Genomic DNA, 25,283 nt, shown 5'->3' on the forward strand with positions numbered 1-25,283 from the left:
GAGGGCCTCACTGCCTGTTGTTTTTGTCTGGTTCTTCTAAGCAAAGGTGTAGATACCGGTGAAGGTTCTCTTTTCCTCACAACTTTTAAATGTAGCTTGCATATCACTCTCTGAAGAAATTGCTACTGGTGAAAGGTGAGTTTCTGGCTGTAGTGCTTCTAACTCATCTTCAGTGATACCAGTTTGTTTGAGTACATCTTCTTTGATAGCCTTAGCTTGCCTTGATCCTCTTCTCACTGTTGCTTCTACCTTCTTCACTCTCTTCTTAGATTGGATTTGATTCTCAATGGTTTTAGCACTGCCAAATACCTCTTCCTCAGGTTCCTTGGGTGCTTCCAGAAGGGATTTTGCATATGTTTCAATTATGTGATCATCTGTCTCATAACCCATTTCAGTAACCCAAATTATTCTTGGGATAATTGCCTCCATCCAGATCTCATCCTTCTTAATAATAAAACATATTTCATCCTTATATTTATTTACAATTTCTTGTGACAATCTGACTCTAGTGTTCATCTGGGCCTTCAATGCTAGAAAGTACTCATTAATATTCTTTTCTTTGTTTTCACCCATGTTGTTCAATAAGTCAGATAGTTGTTTCCCTATTGGTATGTCAAATCCAAGATTCTTGTTACCTATACCAGGTACCTATTTTGTTATATGTAGCATTAAATAGACAAGTAAATTACCAAATCTAAATGTCCCCTTTTTATCTTTCTTAATTTTTCCAACATTATCAATAAGTTCATCCTTCAACCATTCACACACATCTATTTTCACATTATCCTTAATCATATCATAAGCACTCTTTATGCATAAGCTAGAAACTGAATTTAGCCTGTTTGCATGTGTGGTTTTATAGCCTAAAATCATGCTAATGAATCTCACATTGATGTCGGTTACATCATTTACCCTTAAAGACCTTTTGTCGGATGTTGCACCTGTTAGGTTCATTACTAGGTCATTTGAGACCTTCTTTGACTTGTCAGGTTTGTTACCGGTGGAGGTTAACCCTGTTACAGCTTTTACTGCCTCTTTAGTAATTTTGTGAACCGAATCCAACTAGAAAAATGCACCATGTACCCTACTCAATACTATCCTTATAACTTCCTTAGGGAAATCCAGAATGCTAAGAATTTCAGTGAATCCTAGGGTTTCAATTATTTTGTGTTCAGGTTTCACATTACCAGAATCATCACAAATGACAGTTTTGTACATGTTCTTAATTTCTTCATCACCTAATTCTTCTATATGGCAATGAATATATATTCTAGGGTCTTCTGTAAAAACTACTCCTTTTGGAATTTTAGAGAATGCACCAACATTATCATCCTTCTTTGCTATTTCGGGAACTAACTGAAATACGAGCCTAGGGCACTTGATTACTTCCACTACAATAGGGTTTGCTATGAATTCAGGTACAGAAGAAGATGCCATGATTATAAATACCTTTTTCTGCCTTTGGAAAGATTGATTGCTAAATTGCTTTGCTTCTTTGCTCAAAATGCCTTATCTCTAGAAATTTTGCACTCTTCGAATGTTTGAATGCTCGGTGAAGTAAAATGGAGCCAAAAATACTAATTTATAATGTTAATTTGTCAACTACCATATTTAATGCATGTCGGTTAAGTAATCACTTAACTCTATCTGCCGGTATGGAAGTAATTTCTACTTCTCACCATCAAACGAGGGAATAATAGCATATTTCACATTTGATTGCCAAACCCTCAAAGGAATTTTCTTCAATTAGATGAAGAGTCTCCTACTGGTGGAGTGCTACTCTGTTCCGCCGGTGGAGGAGTATTCCTATCAACATTCAGTTTTGATTTCTCGATCCTTTGTTTTGAGAATTCATGTTTAACTTCTTCAACTTTTTATTTTCCTTTCAAGCTAGGACCTTTGTTGTTTACCGGTGAGGACTTTCTTCTACAAAATTTAGCAATATGTCCAATTTTGTTATAGGCATAACAAGTCACATTATTTTTCTGAATAGCTTTTCCATATCCTATGCCGGTTTGTGTTCTACATTGATTAGATAAGTGTCCAAATCTTCCACAAACATAACATCTTACATTCATTCTGCAATTTTCAGAATTATGACCAATTTTGTTTCATTTTGAACATTGACCGGTGGGTGTCTGATAATTTCTATATCTACATTGATTTTCTCTATGACCATACTTGTTACAGTTAAAGCATTTGCCATTGAATTTATAAGCAGTAGGTTGTCTTACCGGTTTGCTATGATCCTGTGTGTTTGCAGTACCGGAGCTTTCACCAACTTCAAAGCCAAGTCCACAAGTGTCACCATTAGGTTTCTGATTCTTCAACAAGTCACCAAGTTCTTCTGAGCTTTTCTTGAATTTCTCTTTGTGTTGATTTGCAGTATCCAGTTCTCTTTCTAAGATTTCTTTCTGTCTCATAAGTTCATTGGAGTCATTCTGTGTATGCATCAGATCTATCTTCAACAAATCATTTTCATAGCTAAGTCTTGTGTTCTCATTTGCTGCATCACTTAGTCTTCTAGTTAAATCTTCTTCATTCTTCTTTCTATCTTCAATTTCTTTACAAAATCTCATAGTCATATCCTGCATCTCATTCTTTGTTGTCATGTTCTCTTGTTTCAGCTTGCTTATCTAATCATTAAGAGTTTCTTTTTCATCATTCTCATTTTGCATCTTTTCATAGAGTTCTCTTCTCTTGTTTCTTGCAATGGTAATATTTTCTTGAAGTGCTTGAATAATATCCTAAGCTACCTTTAGATCATCTTCAAGTTTGATATTTTTCAACTTTTCTGTATCATAGTCTGAGAGAGCTACTTCTAATTGCTTCATCAAATTTTCCATCTCTACCGGTGTCAAGATCTTCCTCAAGCTGTTAGGCTTCTAAAAATAGAGGACCACGCTCTGATACCAATTGTTAGGATTCCCATAAACACTGAGAGGGGGGGGGGGGTGAATTAGTATCTAACCGGTTAAATGATTTTATTAACTTAAAACATGTAGAACATATCAATATAGTATACCGGTAAATAGAAAGTAATGGAATAAACAGAGGTAAGAGCAACCACATGAAAAACACACCATAACATAGTAGTTTAACGAGGAAACCTGGTGTGGGAAAAACCTCGGTGGGATTTGTGACCCACAATATTCACTTACTGGCCAATAAGAGAATATTACTGTTACAAGAGGGGCCTACACATGCAGGAAGGCCAAGTGCCTAGAGCTCACTGCTCAATTACAAAATGGGAAGTCTCACTAACTTAGAAAATGGATTATATAAATCCAATGTCTTGTACTGCTTCAAAATAGTATCTACTATGCTAGATCGAGTACCAGTTTATAGCTCTGCTTCTTACATAAACCCTTAACCTATAATTCGCATAATAGGTCTTCCTTATTTCGCCTAATTACATTCCTCCATTGATTACATTATACCTATAATAAAATCTCTTATATATAAGAGTCATTTTACAACATGCCAAGTCGGCTTACAATGATTTTATAATAATAAACAAAATATATTATCAACAAAATTCTTGTCGGCTTCTGTGCCGGTATGCTTCCTTTCACTACCGGTGCCGGTGGTCTGTGTGCCAGTGTAGAGTCTGATCTTGCTAGTGCCAGTAGATTGCCTTGCCAGTGTCATAGGATTGTAAAGTTGCCATCAATGAGAAAACCTTCAATCACCTACAATGTCTCATTGGAGTGTGCATTTGCCAACAGTCCCTTCCCTGCTGCTCCTGATCCGTGGATCTCTCCTCGTCTAGGACAATGATCTCTCTAAATGAGATCATGCTTGGCCCGATGGCCATGTTATGTGGTGCAGGGGAGGGGAGAAGGTGTGGGGTGAGCGTGAACTGTCCTAGCCATCCATCCAGTGAGGCATTTATATCCTCATCTGTCATGGTATCCAAGGCTGCATCTAAGTTAGTTGATCTCGTACCTATTCCTGTTGACATCGTACCAGTTTCTGCTGACACCATACCAGTTCCTGCTGACACTGTACCAGTTTCTGCTTCTATCATACTAGTTTCTACTACCGCCATACCAGTTTCTGTTGTCGTCGTACTAGTTCCTTCTATCGTCATCCTAGTTTCTGTTCATGCTGCCAGTACAGCCAGACTGATCTGTGGCAACGATACTCATCGCTATGCCGGTGACTCCCCTTCTCTAATCTTCTGGAATAGTACCCCCACTGGTCATACATCACCTACTAGGTAGGTGACTGTAAGCACCTCTTGAGGTACCAGGTGTGTCGAGGCTAGTTTTGAGGGTGTAAATTTTACCCTCATACTCTTCCATTGTGCCCACAATCCCCCCTGTTGCTCCTCTTCTTCATCTTCTTCCTACTGCCATGACTTTGTTTCCTCTTCCTCCTCTATAGCGGTGTGTCCTGACAGATGGAACCCTTCATCCCCACTTTCCTATTCTTCTATTTCTTCCACCTCCTTTGAATCCTCGACACTGCTAACCTCTTCAATTTCTACAGATGTGTCTAGTTTCCTCTTCTTCCGTGTGGGTTGTGCTATGTTGCCAATGATGTCCAGGTGAATGTAGTAGTACATGGTGGGTTTATTTTGTTCAAACCATCTATGAGGTTCAAACATCCCCCAAGCCTTTGGTGGTACCTACAGGCGTACGACATCTAAGAACAAGCTGATGGCATGATGACACATGTAGAATGCTTTGTGTTCCAATCTCAGGAAGTCGTGGATGCATTCTGCCAGGAGTTGCCCCTAGTTGTACACCTTCCCACATCTGATCCCATTCATTAATCTAATCATCCATATGGTGATGTTAGAGGCACGACTGGCCCCTGTTAGGCAACTTTTAACCAGGTCCATTAACATCCTCCATTCTCCTGGTGCGATAAAGCTACGCTTCATTCCTCTATTGTCGACCCAGACGCTCTTCCACTGTTCTTCCGTGAGGTCATCTCTGCACACCAGGTCCATCAACCATTTTGTCATTTCTCTGGTGAGTTTTTTGGCTGGCTTGGTAGTAGATGCTCCTTTATCTGGTATGCCAAATACGCACCTGAAATCCTCAGGTTTGAATGAAACCCACACTATGTGCCCTTGAAAATGGATGACCAAAGCTCATTTGTGTGGGTTATAGCCGAATACCATGGTTCGTAGGACTGGCTCTAACTCTTTAATGTTGAATATGGACATGTACATAGCATGGTCGACCTGTGCTTTTTTGAGTGATTCCTTCATCACATGGTCTGGAGGGTTTTCCTCCCACCAAGTATGACATTCACTGCTAGTCACACTCTCGAATGCTACATTTGCTACCGTGAGTTCCTCTGAGTCCTTTGTTGCCTTTAGTTTGCTCCTGGTTTTCCTACTACTGGCAAGCTCTATGGTAGTCATGGTTGTATTGCAACTGCCTTTCTCTTCTCTTATGTCCATAACCCTTCCTGAGTCGTTATTATAACCGTCTACCAGATTGTCTCGCTAGTTGCTATGGCCCATTGTGTCACTTCCAGTTTCCTTGTTGTATGGTCTCTTCCTTGTGTTCTGGTGGACCTGCCCTTCACCTCTTATACCTGTGTGCTTTGATTGTCCTAACAAGTGCCTACCGTATGGGTAGGGTGTTGTTGTCACACTCCTTACCCTTCCCTATCTGTCGCCATACAAATTTTGTCTGCTTCAGCACGTGCTGGTTTGTGCAGACCGTACACTATATGGTGAATATGTGCCCCTTCTTCATTCTTTGTCCGTACGGTCATGTCGTACACTGTATGGTATTTCTCGTTGACTATTACTCCATTTTTTGTACGCAAAAACAATGTGCATCATATGCCATACACGTATGGTGAATGGGGGACATACATCGTACGATGGTCCTTGTTCGTGCCTGTCCGTACTTCGTATGTCGTACATGTACGGTGACTTTGCATTCTTTGTTGTGCTTTGTGTGTTGTATGTCGTACAGTGGCTCCTGCTTGACTCCCCTATGCCTTGAATCCGTATGCTATACGATATAATTTGTTGACAACTCCCTGCAATCCGTAAGCCATAGGGCCTAGCTTCCTGGTGCTCTTGCCTTCCAAACTATGCAGTCCGTACACCATATGAATTGATCAACTCCCTCTGGCTTCCTTCGGGGTCCGTACCAGTGGTTCTGCTCAATGTTGTCTGGCTATCGAGTTCACCCTGCTTTTTTTCCTGCATTTTGCCTAATGGAGTCTCGTGGCAACTTTTATAAGCACTTTTCTTTGTGAGGGTTAGGGTTAGGTATACATGTTTTATTAATTTAACATAAAATACTTTCTTTTTTAGTAACCTTAATTTTTCCTTACTGTGTTTATTTGTACTTTCCTGACATTCCAATTTTTTAATGCCTGCTGATTTGGCCTTCTTAACTTTTTCCCTATTTTTCCCCTCTTCAACTTTTAAGACCCCTTGTTTTGGTAATTGTCTTACTTCTTTTGTTTGGCAGGGCTTTTTCAATATTAGCTTCCTTACCTTTAGTTTACCTTAGTACCGCTTGGCCTGATTGTGCCCTCTGATGTAGGCTACTGGCCAGTTTACTGAGTTCATTATTGCACGCAATGGGTTTCCTTGTCTCCTTTCTTTTTCCTCCATTTCTTCCCTGGTTCATCGTTCCTTGCCTTGTCCTCCTTCCATCTCTTATTTAGTTCTTGTTTGGAGTCTCCTTCCTCATTGTTCCTCCTTTTTACTCCTGGTGTATTGTTGGGCATCCTCATTTTTATTTCTGAGTCGTGCAACCATGTACACACATGTGGTAGTCTTCTGTAGCATTCTTGTGCACAGCAGGTCCCTATGTATTCCAAGTCTCATATTTTGTCCACCAGTGGGGTGGGTCCCACACCCTTGTAGCGACTGTCAATGTATCGGTCCCCATATTGGTGGTCCCATTTTACTCTTTCTCTGTCAATCTTCGGTGGTCTAGCTGGGTTGGGGATCACCCGGTATAATGAGTTAGGTCCGACCTCCATCTCTCCTGCTCGGGACGCAATGACAAATAGGTCCTCTGTCTTTAGTACCATTTTTAAACATGGTCTTAGGGTTGCCCCATATTCTTCCTAGTTGAGTTCTTCCTCTAGGTCCACCAACTCTACCCCTTTTAGTGGTTTCTCAGCTTTCCTCCGCACTTCTGCTTCTTCGTCAATGTCATATGCAATGTACCCCTCCTGATCTCCTTCATATGGGGCCTGCTTTTTCCAATCTCCTGAAACCCATACCCACATAGCTGGGTCTCTGAAATACACATTTGTGAGATGTTTGTGAATCCTGGGAATCGCTACACCTTCCACCCTTTTTGGCACAAGTCATTCTTCCATGGTCAGCAAGGGCTTCACCCATTCATCATCCCTCCAATAGGGTTCTCTTTTAACTACCAGGTCTTCCTCGACCTCCTTGCTTTGACCAATCATCCATTGTCCTCTCGTGGCGTATCCTAGCATGTTGATCCCAATCACAGGTTTATTTCTTTCCTTGTATATTTTTAACTGGGAGTCGTATATCGGGTCCCTGATTGGATTGTTATCCAAAGTCATGAGCTTCACCACTCCATTCCTAGTGACCTCTATGATTTTATAGGGTCCGAGCCAACGGACCTTGAACTTCCTTGGTTGAAGTTCGTTCCGCCCGTTATACTTCAAAACTAACTATCCCGACCGGAAGTTGGCCTTCCGTAGATGTTGGTTGTGCCAATGCTTCCGCCGATGTTGTGCCACCTCAGTTGCCTATTGTGACATCAGTCTCCATTCATCTAGCTTTATCAACCCATCAAGCCTTGTATTCATGCTCTCGGTGTCCCCTAGTTGATTTTCTACCGCCACCCGAAGGCTTGGCACGATGTACTCAATTGATACTTCTGCCTCCTGCCCGTACATGAGCTGGAAAGGTGTATGCCTAGTAGTGACTTTGTATGTTGTATGGTAGGCCCATAGCACAGCTGGTAGCCTTTCCTCCTAGTCTTCTTGTTCCACCCCACACGATTTGTAGATTATTGATACCAACACCTTGTTGGTTGCTTTTGCCTGTCCATTAGCGCGAGGGTAGTATGGATTGGATAGGTTATGGAATATTTTAAATTACATGGTCATGGTATGGATCACTTGGCTGACAAAGTGCACTCCTCTATCACTGGTTATTTGGAGTGGTATCTCGTACCTGGTGACAATCTGTTTGTACAGGAACCTAGCTATGCTCAGAGATTTGTTATCCGGCAAGGCCCTAGCTTCTCCCCACTTGGTGAGATATTCCATGGCAACTACAATATATTTGCACTGGTGTAGGTTACTTGGCTTGAGAGGTCTCACAAAGTCCAAACCCCATCATTCAAACAACTCCTGTGGCTACGATGGGAAAAGAGGCATGAAGTCCCTTTTGAGAGGTTTTCTCGCTCATTGACAAGTGTTGCATCTGATCACCCACTCTCGGGCATCGGTGTGTAGGGTTGGCCACCATAGACCTGCCAAAAGTAATTTCCTGGTAGTTGCATCTGGTCCCATATGTCCACCTATCAATCCATTGTGTGCCTCCCTTAGTACACCACAAATCTCCTCCTCCATGACACACCTCCTCAAGATCTGGTCAAGACCCATCTTATATAAAAGTCCCTTGAATAGTTGGAAGGTTTTTCTCTTTAGTGCCAACTTCCTCTGTTCCCCTGAAGGCATCTCACTTGGAAATGTGGAGGTAGATAGGTACTGACCTATCTTTTCATACCAGGTTGGTAGTATTGCGATTTGAAACAAGTGTGCGTCTGGAATGTCTTCGTTTACCCCCTCAGCCGGTTCCCCTGATTTGATCCTTGATAGTTGGTTGGCTATTACATGGGACTTCCCTGGCCGTACAACAATTGTGAAGGTGAATTCTCATAAGAGCAATAGCCACCGACTTACCCTCCCTTGAATGATTGGTTTATTCACTAGGTACATTAGTGCCTGAAGGTCCACATAAAATGTGAATGGCGTAGCCAACAAGTAATGCCAAAAATTTTGTACCATGTACACCATCCCCAGTGCTTCTCGCTCCATTGTGCTATAGTTCCATTTGGCCTTTGATAGAAGTCGGCTTGCAAAGAAGATAGAATGGTCTAGTCCTTGCACCCCTACTTGGGTGAGAGTAGCACCAATTGCAAAGTTGGAGGCATCGATGTGTATGTGAAATTCCTTGTTCCAGTCTGGGTACACTAATATCGGTGCACTCACCAGGCGGTCTTTCAATTCTTTGAAAGCTTCCTCTTGCTCCGTACCCCACACAAACAACTCTCCCTTCCTTGTCAACTTATCTAATGGCCACGACACCTGCGCAAAGCATTTGATGAATCTCCGGTAGTAGCCGACATGGCCGAGGAATGATTTCACCCCTGTTATGTTCATTAGGCTTTCTATGTTGACGATTACTCCTATCTTGTCTAGGTTTGTCTTCAATCCTTCTTTACAGATGATGTGGCCTAGGAGTTTCCCTTGTGGTACCATAAACCTGCACCTCTTTGGATTCAAGGCTAACCTAGCCTTCCGACATCTTTAAATACATTCTCCCAAAAGCCTTCAAATGGGTGTCCTGATCACTAAAAATTGACCAATTATCTAGAAATGCTATGAAATTCCCTACCGACATCTTGTCACAAATATGCAAAATTATTCATTGGAAGGTCACAGGTGCATTGCATAGCCCGAAGGGCATGCAATTATAGGCATACACTCCTTCCTCCACCATGAATGTGGTTTTTAGCTTATCTTCTTCCGCAATACTTATCTGGTTGTACCTGTGTTAGTGAACAGATTTTTGCCTTTCTTCAAATTAAATAATTTCAAACTCTGTCGCCTTCTTTAAAAGACAAAAGTTAAGCTAAATAGTTGGGTAAGTGTACATATACTACTTCCCTCTAAATTTTTAATAGGTACAGCTCCCTCCATTAGTTATTCAGGGAATAATCTAATTAAATTTAATTGGTATGCTTTTAACCTGAAAGCATGTAAGGCTAAGTACTTCATTCTTAGATGAGAGGCTAATGATTTACACATATTTTAGAGAAAAAATATTCTTCAAAATGATTCAACATGAGGAATGGAAGTGTTCGAAACAAAGTTTAGAACACCAGTTCAACAGTTCATAAAATAGATAAGAGAAATAAAATCTCTTTTCAAGCACATATCTTTTAAAATCTCACAGGAAGGAGTCCCAGAATAATAATAACATTCTGCATCAGAAAGGCAATCACTGTCGTTTGATTAGATTAATATATGCAAAGATATATCACTACACAGATTCAAAACTCAAAGGTTTTCTTTCTCCCCAAAACAATATGATCGTTTATATGTATATATCTTATGTGACAAAGACACAACAATACATGTATAAATCCTTTTCAATTCCATATTTTCAATGTCTGATGACTTCCTTCAACAAAATAAAACTTCTAAAAAACAAAAAAAACTAAGTAAAAACTAACAAAATTCTAACCAAAATCTAACCCTTATTCTATATTTCTTAATCGAATTTATAGTCTTTAGAATAGAGGAGGTCTCCCTGAAAACTTGACCTCCTCTGAATTAGTTATGAAAACTAACAGAGTATATTTGGGACAGATGTCCCGATGTCATTTGCAAGATCATGAAAAAAAAAAAACATAAAATAAAAATAGAGCATTATCAACATGTTATGCTCCTTTTCCATCATCATCTTCTCCTCTGCTTTCCTGGGCATCGTAGGTAGTTGCAAGTTCCTAGATTATAGATTGCCTCAGATTCTTCATAGCATTGATTTTTGCCTTTGTTGCTTCTTTGTCCCATTTGTGCTTCACCATTTTCTCAGCATGCTTCGGTAACTGATCGTTACCGATAAACATAATGGACTCGATCCAGGTGACTTGTGTTATATCTTTAGGGGTGAAATTGCCTTTAGCTTTAACTTTCTTCATGTATAGCCTAAAAGCCTTTATCGCATGCTACGTGTTCAGTCCACAAATCCCCAGCTGCCAATCATGGTCCAGATTAACCACTTTGTTGTTGTTAACTAAACTGCATTGGAGGTCCTGAAGTTCATAAACAAAAGTCTTGGCATCGAAAATCACTGACTTGAATGTGAGTACCCGCCACATTATGGTCTTTTTCAATACGAAGAGTTGGCACTCATCGGTTACCAACTTGATTGAATGTTCTGTCAGGAATCTGGTGGCTTCGTACTCTTCTATTTTGGTGAGCATAGGCAAGACATTTTCCCATTTATGTTCCTCTTTTTCCCATGACAAAATCTGGTTTTGAATTTCTGCAATGAGGTTCTGCATCTCATCACATAACTTCCTGGAGCTTGTGATATACTTTTCTCTGTCTTTAATTACTCCTTCAATCCATCTCTCCACAGCCTCCACAATGCTTTTAGCTCATTGAACTTGAATCATTAGCTTTTTATTCTCTGGTGAAGTAGGGTCAAAGATCTCTGTAGCATGGGATATGGGGAGTGCTCTGAAGCAACCAATGCTATCAATGAATTGAGCGAGAATTTTTATATGTTGCTTTAGCTCTCTCTTCTCCCGCCCATCTTTTCCTGACCTGGTGAGAATTTTCTTAGCCGATACCTGGAAGAAATGATTATCCGAATCCCTACTCATGTTCTCAAGCTCCACCTTGGTGATCTCAAAGTCCTCAACATTGACTTCCTTATCTTTGTCTTTGGGCTTGTAAGAGGCAATCTCGGCAACCCACTTTCTAGTTCCTTCATCATTGTCCAGTCTGGAAGTTGTTTTGAACTTCTTTTGCTTGGGGCCTTTCTCTGTGTACTTAACTACCATGTCCTGAATTGGGATGGTCACAGGGATGAAAGTCTATTTTTTGCTTACTGAAGTGGTTATCCACTTAGGAGTTGCACTCGAACTAGTTGTTCCTCCAATCACTTTAGGGGGTGGCATCATGGCTACGGTAACCACATGGGAATCCATGGTGTTGACAATGTCACTGTCAAGATCTTCAACTTCAAATATCTGAGCATAAAGAATTTTATCCTTTGCCTCTATATCTTTGGTCTGGTCCATTCTTTTCTGCGCAGCACTTCATGACCTGGTATGTCGAGGAGTAGAGAAGTCCAGAGCCAGATTGGGCTTGTGCCTAATGTGAGATGGCTTTTTATCCTTACCTGCATGAACAAGCATATAAGTGTGATTAGAAAAATGCTTTGGTGAATGTAAAGTAACCTCACTATTTCTCACAGAGTTAGACTTGGCGCCTAATCTCATCGCTCTCTTCCTACCAACCCATTATGCGGTTCTCTCCAAAACCCTTTTTGTTTTTAGTTGTATGTCATCCTCTTCTTCCACATCCTAGTTGATGTAGGATACTTCAGTTTCAACTTGGTCTAAGTATCCAGGTTCAAAAAGATCTAGATAATCCTCTTCAAGCCCATTTATGTCAAGCTTCACCTGTAGTGAAATTACTTGCTCCAACATCATTCTCATGTTTGCCCTCTTAAACACCTCGAGATCATCACTGCAATCTTCCCAAAAGTCCTCTAGGTGTCGAATTGGGAGGTACGACATCAAACCGAGTCTCCGTGAGAAACCTTTATTGTCAAATCCTTTTCTTTCATGATACAATGAAAAATTAAAGTTTTTCAAGTCAGCTCCAATGCTTAAAGCATCTGACATTGAACTGCAAGATAAAATACCCAAATGAATAGGAAAATGATCCTCCCATTTATCACTGGGTTGAGCCTTCTTAATCATGGTAGCCAACTACCTACAAATCTTTTCCAAAACAAAATAATCTAAACAAAAATGAGGAAGCTTGAAAGGCTCTTCCTCGAAACCACCTACTCTTATGTAGAAAAAGCGAGGGAACTGAATAAAGAAACTACCAAATCTCTTCACTAATGCTTGTGCATCCTCAGACATCCTTTTGGTTTTCATGTTCTTTATTTTGTAACACAAATCTCCCAGGAAGGAATTATGTACCTTCCTAAAGTCTTGCAAAGTATTATCCTTTTGTAACATAGGATAAAAATCATACACAGAGACCTCTCCTTCAGTGAGCTACCTAGGTATTCCCACTATCTCCTTAACACATGCCAAGCAATATATCAGATATGAGGACATGAAGAAATTTTACTTGAACTGTTTGGCCATACTCAGCTACTCCCTCATGGAATCGCCAATCAAGATGCCTAATTGAGGTATTGCTTTCCTTCTAGTAACAATTGTACATAGCAATAAATCCAGTCGTCAAAACTGTAGGCCTCTGCCGAGCCTTTGACTCAGTGCAATAGTAACATGACATCATGAATGTGGGGAAGCATATGGTTCTTGTTAGGATTCTTGGGTAACCTAGAGCCACCCCTTTGGGGAACCTTCAACCAATATTTTGCTACATTATTCCAGTGCCTAGTTCTATCTGTGTTGAACTCAAAAATTGATTGGGCGGGAGAAAAGTTTGAGAATGGATAATCAGGTAGTTTGAAAATGAAGGAAATAACTTCGCGGTTAATGGCAAGGAGGGTTTCACCATTATCTCTTTTGATGGTCTCGGAAAGTGGATCATACCTAGCAATACACTCCCTAACCAGTTCTGGGCAAGGGATAGCTGGGGGGAAAGATGTTGCTTCTATGAGACCACTACTCAAAATTTCCACACCAAAGGAACCATCAATTCCCTTGAACACCCTTTCCTTTAAAACTTCAATATTTTCCCCTTTTAAGTCTATATCACTGACTATGGGCTCTATACATGCAAGACTAAAAATGTTCCCGAAAAGGTGTAATGTGGACTTCATAATTCATAAATAACAAGCCTTATTTTCTCAGCAAATCTTATTACGAGAGAGGAAAAGAAGGTAAAAATCACTGCAGAGGACAAGAAATAAAATCACCTTCACAGCTGAGAGCAATCGGATGACTACTAGCAAAGAAACCTTCTATCCAAGAAAAGTAACTCCGCAACAATGAGGAACAAATTTTCAGAGAATTAATCCCCTCATACCTTATAACAAAAGCAGTGATACGTACTTATTAAGTGCATTAATTCCAATCATCATTTTAAATGTGCTGAGCTTTTGGATTGGACATCGCACACATGCATTGAATGCATGGTGGTGTTTTTGGAGTAACCACCAGTTCCCGAAATGATTACTTGCCTCGAAAACTCAAATAGTTGACGTCACCCGAGATATGGTTCAATCTTCATCATACTTGGCAATAAGTGCACCATCATGTCTTTTCACTCATGGGACCCACCTGATTTGAACACACATGAACAATCTGAACTGACTTCACCAGAGTTCAAGTAGTTCAAGGCGTACACGGCGCCAAGAAAATTCTCTTTTGAAAAGATTAACTCTGTTAAGTGCTGTTGACCTTTTGAACCGCATTGAATATGTTGAACACTTCTGAACCGTTTGAACTAGGTTCAAAGTGTTCATAGCCTGGAGAGAGATGATATAACACATCACTGAATGCAACCATTAAAGAGAACCGCTGCAAAACACTTTGAGTGAATGTTAGTATAAAAACCCCCTAGACACCTAAGAACCTGTAGAACCTAAATAAACGTTATGAACTTGCTTCAAAAAGGTTCAATGAGTTCACGGGGTTCAAACCAACCTTTAAAACTTGGCATTTCAGATTAAAAGACAATCTACAAATGAATTAAGGATTGAACTGAGGAATTCCAAGAAAGATAAGGACTTCAAATAAAATTTTATAGGGTGATTTACTCCTGTTATGAAGGATGAATGATGAGGTAACAACCTGGAGAATCCATCTAGAAATGTGTATATTTCATGCCCTGCAACTTCTTCCAAAATACTGTCAGTGAATGGGATCAGAAATGGATCCTTGATGGTTACTGCATTCAGGTACCTAAAATCCACACATATCCTTATCTGATTAGCCTCTTTTTTAAGGGAGATGACTATTGGAGAAACCTAGTCACTTGTTTCCACTTTGAATATAATCCCTGCTTCCAACATTTTATTGATCTCCTCATTGACTCTGGCTGCATAGTTTTTTTTCATCCTGTATGGCCTCCTTCGTACCCGTTGGGCTCCTGGTATGAGGGTTATGCGATGCACGCATAGCTCTGGTGGTACCCCCTTCAAGTCTTTGTAGGTCCAGGCAAAGACATCTTTATATTCCAGAAATATCTTGAAGGTTGCTGCCTTCAGCACAGGGTTCCAGTCATCTCCTACTAGTATCACCTGTGGTTCTGCTTAATTGCCCAAATTAATTTTCTCCACATCTCATTCCTTGTACTCGATGGGTTTATCCCTTTCAAACTGGTGTGCTAGCATGTCATCCACTCTTGCCATTCCTTCTTGATATCTACCGTACTCTGGGGGAAAAGATTGTTCTTCCGTCCCACCACTTAATTCTCCCAACTCACATATTTGTAGCATGTGACATTCTGGGTGGAAGACCTCGTAGTCCTCCATTTGCCAATGAAAAAGTCCCACTAGTGAATTGGCTCCATCCTCCTAACACCTGTCCAATTCCAACACTCCTTCCTCATCGGGCTCTTTCCCTCCTTTGCCTCCTTCAGAGCCCCACTCCCATCGATTGGAATCTTCTGAGTTAGAGTCCGATGACGTGAGCTCTTCACTGACGGATTGGTTCCTAAGATCAATTACATACTTATGACTGTCACTCTTGATTAAGAGTGTATTCCTTTTTCAATTATGATTAGATTTGGCCATGATCAGCCACCCCCTTCCTAGAAGAGTGTCGTACGCTTTCCTTTCCAATGGGATGACTACAAAATCCAGAAGGAATTGTTGCATCCCAATTACCACCTTTTATGCCATGAGGGTACTGAGGGGTTTGATACCGTGTTGGTCAGCACTGACCAGCTGGAAGGTTGGTGGCCAGAGTGTAGGCTTGCCGAGGCTTCGCCAAGTTTCCTCTGGTAGTATGTTGCCTCTGGATCCACCATCAACAATGGTGTTTGTAAGCTTTTGCCCTATTATATCCATCTTTACTACTGCTGGTTTCCATCCGATGCCCACCATGAGTAGCATAGGGTTCATGGCATCCATACTAGGTTCCTTCACCGAGTTCGTACTACATGGTTCTACCACCGTTTCGTGTTCCTGGCTAAGGGTAGTGTCCATGGTTATATTTGTCAAAGCCATCCTTATCTGTGGCATGGTCTGCAAAAGGTCATACACCTGTATGAGTATTGTGGTTTGTAACATCTTCTTAATGATAGCCTTCTCTGGTTCCGACTAGACTGGCGTATCGACACCCAAGTGCAAGGTCCTCCGCTCTCCAGCCATCACCCGCTGGATATCCGCCCTTGCCTCCTAAAGTCTTTCTTTTTCTGTGTGAGGGTCTGGGTACATGGATTTCTTGTTTTGTAGCCTTGTGATTTCCAGTATGTCTTCTCTTGATCCCTCCACATTGAGCATGTTCACCCCTTTTTGCTTTAGACAATCCATGTCCTCGTGATTTCCTGGATCGCACCATCTGCACAACAAACTTCCTACATCACCTCTGTTTTGGCATTCTTGGGCAAAGTGACCCCATTCGTTGCACTTCCTACACTGAATCATGGGTCACCCCTTCCCATCGTATTGAATTCTGCTTCTTGGTGTGTTATTATTGGATCTGTTGTTACCCCGCCGATTATTTTTGTACCCTCTAGGTGAGGCGTCAGAGTTTGTTGTTGGCCTCAGCAGTGTCGCCAGCAGTGTGGTTTGGTCAGGTTGGGCACAGAGAACTTGTGTGCTCCATGCCTTCAAGTTGTACAGGAATTCCTTAGTGGAATGTCCCGTTATTTGGCAGATGTCACAAAAAACTTTACGAGGACAACCTCCTTTAGTGTGTCCTTCAGTCTTGTAGTCAGTACACCATAGTTCCTTTCCTTCCCTACCACTTTCTTTGTCACCTTTTAACTCCTTCATCATCCTCATCATATCTTTGCAAAGTGCTTGCACAGTTTTGGATCCCCCGTCACTATTGTCATTCGTGTTGTCACCATCGCTAGTCTGTCGCTTCCCCTAGGATGTCTTGTTTTCACTTTCAATATCCATGGCGCGGTTGTATGCTTCATCGTATGATGGCGGAGGGACTACTTTCATCATCCTTCTCAGAGATGGTACCAATCCTTCCATGAACCACTGCTTCTTAAGGCCATTTGCTGGCTGGTTCTCCATTTTGTTCAGCAGTTCCCTTAGCCTTCTGTTATATGCACGTACACTTTCATTTTTTCCTTGCTTGGTGTTGTAAATTTCTGCCACAATCTCATTGTCATCCCGTAGGAGTTTGAATTCTTCCTCAAAGGCCTTCTTTAGATTGCTCCAGGATGTTTTATGCTGAGCATCAAGGTCTATGTACCAGTCAATAGATATTCCTTGCAGAGTGGCCGGAAATGCCTTTACCTAGTAGTCCCGGTCGTCCTGGCCATTTGCTTCCCAGATGGTGACGCATGTCTTGCAATGTCATACGGGGTCCTCTGACCCGTCACCCATGAATTTTGGAAGTTTTTGTTTCTCTGCAATGTGTGCCATCATTCTTTTCTATGCGGTTTTATGCAGTGCCTGGAAATGGCTATATGCTGGGAAGGTACTATGTGTCCGGAGGGTACCATACACTCCTAGTCTAGTTGGGTCCCTGCCAACCGAACTTTGGTCACCTTCACTTCTATAGTCCCTCCTTCCCAGGGTTTCCAGATCTGATCTTCCTATTTTGATGCCCTCCAACAAGGACAAGTTTTTAATGCCAGAAAATGGTGCTTCAAAAATAGTGGCGATTTCCTTGTGTAGGTCTCATATCGCCTCCTCTCCTTGTTTAGAAAATTTTGATTGGGTGCTTTGTGATTTGGTTCTAGAGTCTTCTTCACTTGACGTTGAGTGTGGGGCCTGGTCGGTGAGATCTTCCTCCGCTACATCTGAATTTGGCAGGTTCCTGGCGACCTCAGCCAACTCCTTCCATGTACACGGTTTTTGCCTCTTTCGACTATGACTCTGACTAACACTTTGACTTTTGCTATGTTTCTTTGGACTCCTCAAGTCGACAACCTCTCTTAGTCGTCATCTCTTGTCGGCCTATTCTTTTATGCGGAGAGATCATCATACAGTTCCCTCATTTACTCCTTCGGTAGCAGTGGTACATCTGCCTTTGTTTGGTCATAGGGGCATCAAGTGCCAGAAGTACGACGCTGACTGGCCTCCCTCTCCTCTTCCTCCATATGACTTCATTCCTCATACTATCGAAGAACTTGTTACCGCCGAAGTTCCTTTTCTGTTTCCTCCCTTTGGTCTTGGAGGGCAATCAAATTCCTGGTGAGTAACCTTGGAATACTTCCAAGTAGGTCAAAGAAGGGGGTGCTGACGGTGAGTTCACCACATACAGTACCTTCCGAGATGCCTCTCGTCATATGTACTGCGTGACTAACACGTCCCACAACTCCACCAAGTCTACCATCAACTGATCCTCTCGTTCCTCTTCCGTGGTACTCTCTTCATGCATGTTGTTGTCCACAACAATTAACTGCTGGTTAAATGGTCAGCCCATTAATTGCTTCCACCTGTCGCCATAGTTATCTCCAGGTTCATTCAGGCAACGGGGCCAAAATGTTTAGTCCTAAATGCATAGTTGGTGAATAATCAAATAACACAGTAGTTCCTGCATGTACCAAGCATTCATGGAACAGAACAATTGTACATCATAACATAAATGACAAATGATAATAATTAGACCAGAAAGTTATATCTTTATTCCAATATCTAGAATTGTCCATACATAATCTCCTCCTGTCAAGGTTCCGACCAAAAAATATATAGACTCGATGGTTGGCTAGGTTGCCAACTGTCACCAACTCCCAACTACCCGACGGGAACCTCTCGGCAACAACAAAACATAAACACACATAACACACTTATAATTATTATTCATACTAACATACGTTTTTACCCCTAACATGTCCCTAAATAGTTAAGCCTATAGATAAGGATGAGAAATCTCTCTCATATCATCATATCATTTATTATTCAATCCATATGTTATTATTTGATTATTGGAGGTCATCCCCTCAAAGTGATCTAAGTGTTTCAATCATTTTTCATGGAGAAGGAACCTATTGATAGGTTATGGGTTTTTTGAGATCTAATGCACCTCTAATTTGTTCCCAATAAGGGACAAATATCCAACTTGACATAACTTATCCAACCTCAAACCTTAGGTACTCATTGGACTCCTCTTCATGATGCAAACCTTACTTTACAAAGAAATTATCCTAATGGTAATTTTATTAAGAACAAGAAGTATCATCACTTTCACCAATTCTTGGAAGAATAATAACCTTCAAATAATTCCTTATGAGGCTAAAACCTTCAATTTACCATAACTTAGCTGATTTAATTCTAAATAATGCCAAATTTGAATTGTAGGTACCCATTAAACTTCTTGACAAGGTGGACTCCTTAGTTATATTTCTTTCAAATTTTCCTCATTAAAAAACTCACCAAAAATTAGCAACAAAAAGTAAAGCAAGCTGAAACTAAAATAGGAATTGATTTTAAGTGACTTATGATTGCTCATGGACCCAAATGATCTTATATCAAATTTTGAAGTAGTTGTTTTCAAATTTGTATTCACTATTGTAGATGATATAATGAATTTCATAAGATTCCTATTTGATGTTAAAAACATAACTATGTCATTATGTAAATTTCCACACATTTTGGGTTCAATTGGTGTAAATACAACATTAACTAGCTTGCTATTTTGTATTGAAATTATGAAGTTTTCATTTATGCAATTTCCATATTTGGAATTTATTATAGAAAATTTAATTAGGATATTACAAAGAACAAGTAGAAAAGTATTTTTGTGGGTCGATTCTATGGATTGCAAAAGTGAGGCAATACTTTTTTTCTTTTATCATTACAAAGTGAACTCACATTATGGTGAACACAAAATTTAAGTGTGTTTTGGTGATCCTAAAATACTTTTGTATTTTATTCTCAACATAATGTGATTACCTTTTTAAAACCATAAATCATGTCATATTATGGATTAGTTATATAAAGCCATAATATGAGAACATTATATGATTTTTGAAATAATGTGATAAATTTTTAAGAAAAAATGGATGTTTGTCCACTTTTTTGTACACCATTTCCTTGCAATCATCCTAAAATATTATTTCATGTGGTCCTTTAGATATTTTGGGAGGCATTGATCTCATTATATGTAATATTTAGTATCTATACATATCATGGTCTTAATTATCATAGCTTGGATATGTTTTCATGTCATCTTCATCATGTCCTATCCATTTGTGAGCATAGAGGGTTATTGAGTTGGAGGATCCAGCATGTGTCATAATGCAATCTTCATATTTTCCTATCTATTTGTAAAAATGGAGGGTTATTGAAGTAAGTAAATTATTAACTCATAGCTTGTCATATGTGGTTGGTTTTTATGATTTAATATTTAATAAACTAGCTAACAATTTTATTAGTCGATAATTTACATCTCCCAATTGACATGTCTCTTTTGTGTAGGTAATCCTAGTTAGTCGATGTAGAAGTTGATGATACAACCAAAGGAGCCAAGAATCATCTACAAGAAAAAAATTGTCACATAAGAGAGATCAAGTGAGAACAATATGCCTTTTTTGGAAATTTTCTTCAAAGATTCCATGCCTCCAAAATTAGAGGCTTACTAAATGTAGTGAAGTCACCAAAATTGGCAAAGCCCAAAAGGTTTGTTGATGTTAGCATGAAGTAGGTAATTGTAGGGCTGCCCAGGTCCATATGGACCTAATATATTGTACAAAACACCTCTTTTAAGAAAAATTGACCTTGCCTTTGTAGATTTTAATGATTTTTTGCAAAAAATTAATAAAAAGTTTTTGAAAATGAAAGACTTCATGTTTAATTTTTTTTACTATTGATGTAAAGTACATGGTGTTATTGCTGGTAGGAATTGTACAGATCTGTAGTGATCCATATGACATAGTATAGATTTTTGTGCCAAAAAAATAGCAAAAAAAATGCTGACCTTTGATTTCAATGATTTGACAAGCATTTTTAAGGTTTTTGGGCCTTCTAAGCATGATGGTGACCTCCGTTTTGCTCCAAAGTGCCTAGAATTTTTACTAACCCCTATATTTTGCCTCGATTTTCTTTCCCTTAGTTAAATTGACCCAAAACTTCAATTACTTAGATTTTGATAAAACAACAGTCAATCTTAGGGTTTTGGGATGCTATAAACACAATGAGAACCTCCATTTGAGACCAATGTGCATATAAAAATCACTCACAGATGGATCTCTCAAGCATATGGATAAGAACTTAACATATATATTAATCTGATACCATGTAGAATTTGATGATACATCCACAAAAGCCAAGATTCATTAGCAAGAAAAATACCTCACATAAGAGAGATCAAGAGAGAACAATATGCTCCACACAACCTAGGAATTTTTTATTGATTTTACACAAGATTATGATTATAATGAATGAATGAATCTTTATAAAAGGGTGAATGAAAACCTAGATGCAAAACCCTAAATCAAGATTAAATTAGCTAGCACCAAGTGTCACTATCATAGTGAATGAGACAAATTAAGCTATTATTAGCCTAATTAATAAAAGATAAAAAATATCTAAGTTAAAGCTTAAGTGAATAAAGTAATTAAAGGACCTAATTAATGAATAATTAGATAAAGCGTCCTAATTAATCTAGTAGTGGATGTCATGTTCCCACATCTTGGATTTTTTTTTGTTTTCTAAAGATATTTAGTAAAGGAAGCATTTCTCTAATTCTATTCATTATCGATTTTAGAAAATAGGATCATGGTCCTATCTTTGAACTTCACTATAAAAGAAACTTTATCCTCTCATATGATTTCTTCAATTATAATAGTTTTACTTTGTACTAGTGTTAGCTCTAGGAAATAAATTAGGTCTATTGATATTTAGGAAATAAATTTATTAGTTATCAGTGAAAAAGGAAATACATTAGGTCTACTTACATTAATAATACTTCATGCCACACACTAATAATAATCATTTTACAAATTTACAGTGGTAAAGCATGAGGTCACAAGGTCTAGTCTTCCCCCGACCCATGTGGTACTGGAGGACATGTTGCACCAATATCATCGATCATGTCAAAAAAATTTCCAAGTGCACTACAATTTATAGGGGGTTCTATACTAGACTCTTGCAATCTAAAAAACTAAATAATAATAATCATTTTGCAAATGAGCAATATAAATTTTTTTTGAATATATTTATTTATGAGAAAAATTTAGTTTTTGATTAGGGGTAAAGTACGTTTAGAAGGGGCACCGAAACCCTTTACAAAAGACCATAGTGGATCCAAGCCAACAGGTTTTGAAGGGACCCAAAACCCTATAATAGAATGCTACCTAGAGATAGAACATAGCCAACTAGTAGCTAAACAATAATAGTCCAAAAGAAACTAAGCATAATAAAATCAAAGTTAATTGTTGTTAATTGTAAATGGTTTTGGGGCCCCTCCAAAACATGTTTTAACTTATCAAAAACATAATTAAATGGTCAATACATAATCATCATAAACATTACAAACATCATATCAACTAAATATAACCTATATCCTATCAATTACAATAAAAAGCATTTAATATCTTAAATTAAATAAAATGACAGAAAGTATTACTTGCCACATTTTAATAAATGATCAAATCATCTTTTCATTCTAACATTTATATAAACATCTCAATATGCTAATTATGAATCATGACATCAATTGAACTAAACAACCATTTGATACTAAAGCACAATTAGTGTTCATCTCAAACCATAGCAACAACCTCAGTTCTACTACAACAAAAGGCCTTAAATAGAACAAAAATTAGCTCCAAAAAATGACAATCTTGAGCCTAGTTTTCTCTTTCACATTGCATATTTCTTGATGTGAATTTGGCATGGTGCTTATGATTTTATGATTTTTAGTATGATGATGTGGATATTTTATGATGATGTGACCTTGTTATGGGTGCTTGTTGAGCTGCATATTATTTTTGGGATTATTAATATGTTCTATTTTGATGTGTTTCAAGATCATTTTGGCCCAATAACATGTTGATCAATTTCTTGGTGATAAATTTTGTATTGTTGCATTGAGATCTGTGTTTACTTTCTTGTGCCTAGATGTGAGAAATTATGCATTGTGGTTGATTGCATTCCTTATCTGGATACTAGATTAGTGCCAAAAGATAAAACAAGCTAACACAAGAAACAAACTAGCAACAATAACAAAAAAACCAAAATAGAAAAGAAAGAAAAACAAGGCAAGAGCCCAGAGCAGCTTACTAGAGTACTTTTAGAATCTTGGAAACTTCAATATCCTTATGAATGATCTGACCTCATGCATATCCATGACCTCTTTAATCACTTGGGTAGGATCTTTAATAGGCTTAGACTAGATATGGGTCCTAGATGAGGGCCTTTGCGCCTTAGTTAAAAATCGATTACTAGAACCACCAACAAGGTCAAATGGCCTTCCAGCTTTACGATTTTATCTTATTTATTCTTCCCTCCTATTCCTAGGTTCTACGAAGTCTCATTTAACATGAAGAGTCCCCTATCATTCCTCTATACATCCTCATGATAACATTAACCACCATATTGAGCTACTATTAACCTTGACAATTGAGATAATTATTTTCTCCTAGTTGGACTTCATATGTTTCACATCATTGACTACGACCTTGATCAAAGCCATCTTTGACTCATTAACTTCCATATCTATGATATCCTAGCCTAAATGTTGTGATGGTGTGGATTCATGTTGGGCATGTACCCAAGGATATTACCCACCCACGATTGGGTACCTAGGTGTCCACGAGGGGGTTGGCCTACGCTGACACTTTGGTGGGATGAAAAACCCCACTATTAGTGCCATTGGGCACCATTCACCACCACTCTAGGATTTTGGCATAGTGGTGGCCTTGCTTGGTATCAAAGTTGAGGTCTCGAGGTCAAGCCCTATAGAGCGTGGTGAGCTATGATGTCACAACCTAAATGTTGCAATGGTGTGGATTCCCATTGGGCATGTACCTAGGGAAGGGACCCACCCATGATTGGGTAGCCACACATCCACGAGGGGGATGGACTACACTAGCACTTTGACGCTTGGCCACCACTATTCCAAAAGCCTAGAATGGTGGTGAATGGAACCTAATGGCATTAAGGAAGGGGTTTTACATCGGCCACCACTACGCTAACAACCTAGATTGGTGGTGAATGACACCCAGTGGTGTTAAGAGTCAGGGTTTCTATCCCACCAGAGTGCTAACACAAGCTAGCTCCCTCATGGACACGTGGCTGATTGATCATGGGTGGGTCCCAACCCTAGGTACACACCTAGAGAGAATCCATACCATCACAACATTTAGGCTAGGACATCACAGTACCCCTATTCCCCATCACTTGGATACTATCTACCTTGTTATAGAGAGAACTAAGATTAATTTCTAATATGCATAATCTCATACACAATCCAATTTATCAGATTGCTCTATTCTTTAGAATATTTTATAAGAAGCACCTCCACATCCTCAAAGGCATCTGAATAGTTTTCATTAGGGGTCTCCTCCTCAATACCATCTCGAGAAACATGACTAGTTTGTTGACTGCTCTCTTGAAGGTCCTCATTTATATCCACCACCATCCTTTCCCCATTAATCTTATTAGACTCCACATTCTCACTACCACCCATTTCCATAATACCCCTTTTGGTTATAATATCATGAGAGACCTTCTTTCCCTTATAGGGTTAAAAACGTTCCCCAATATCAATAATGAGGCTCACCCTATAATGTCTTTTCACCTTATCAAAAATCCCTAGCAGCTCTTCAAGCATGCTAGGTCTCATAGTAGACACAAATTCAACCTCATCCTGAGTTTAAAAACACTTAAACTAGGATTGAGAGGGGATTTTCTTGGCTTTCTTCTAGGAATAAGCCTTCTTTCTATCAACAATGTGATATCATGCCTCTTCATCCGAGATTTCATCCTTAGAATCTATAGACATATCAGAGTAGTGCATTGTCCAATTTATGCTTCCCCATAGGGGGCTTAAGGGTAATAGACACATGCTTAGAATATTTCATAATAAGAAGGACAAGGCCCTCATGGAGAACTAAATAGGTGGATTTATTTTTATGACCATTAATGCTAGTAGTAAGAGAGGAAATTGGGTAAAATGGGAAGGAAACAAAACACTTATAGTGAAAGTAATTGAGTAGAATAAAATGGTGACCAAAAAGACTTTTAAAATGGCCATTAGGGTAAAGTACAAGTCTCATGA

This window comes from Cryptomeria japonica, chromosome 3, assembly GCF_030272615.1.
Source record: "Cryptomeria japonica chromosome 3, Sugi_1.0, whole genome shotgun sequence".
NCBI classification, from domain to species: domain Eukaryota; kingdom Viridiplantae; phylum Streptophyta; class Pinopsida; order Cupressales; family Cupressaceae; genus Cryptomeria; species Cryptomeria japonica.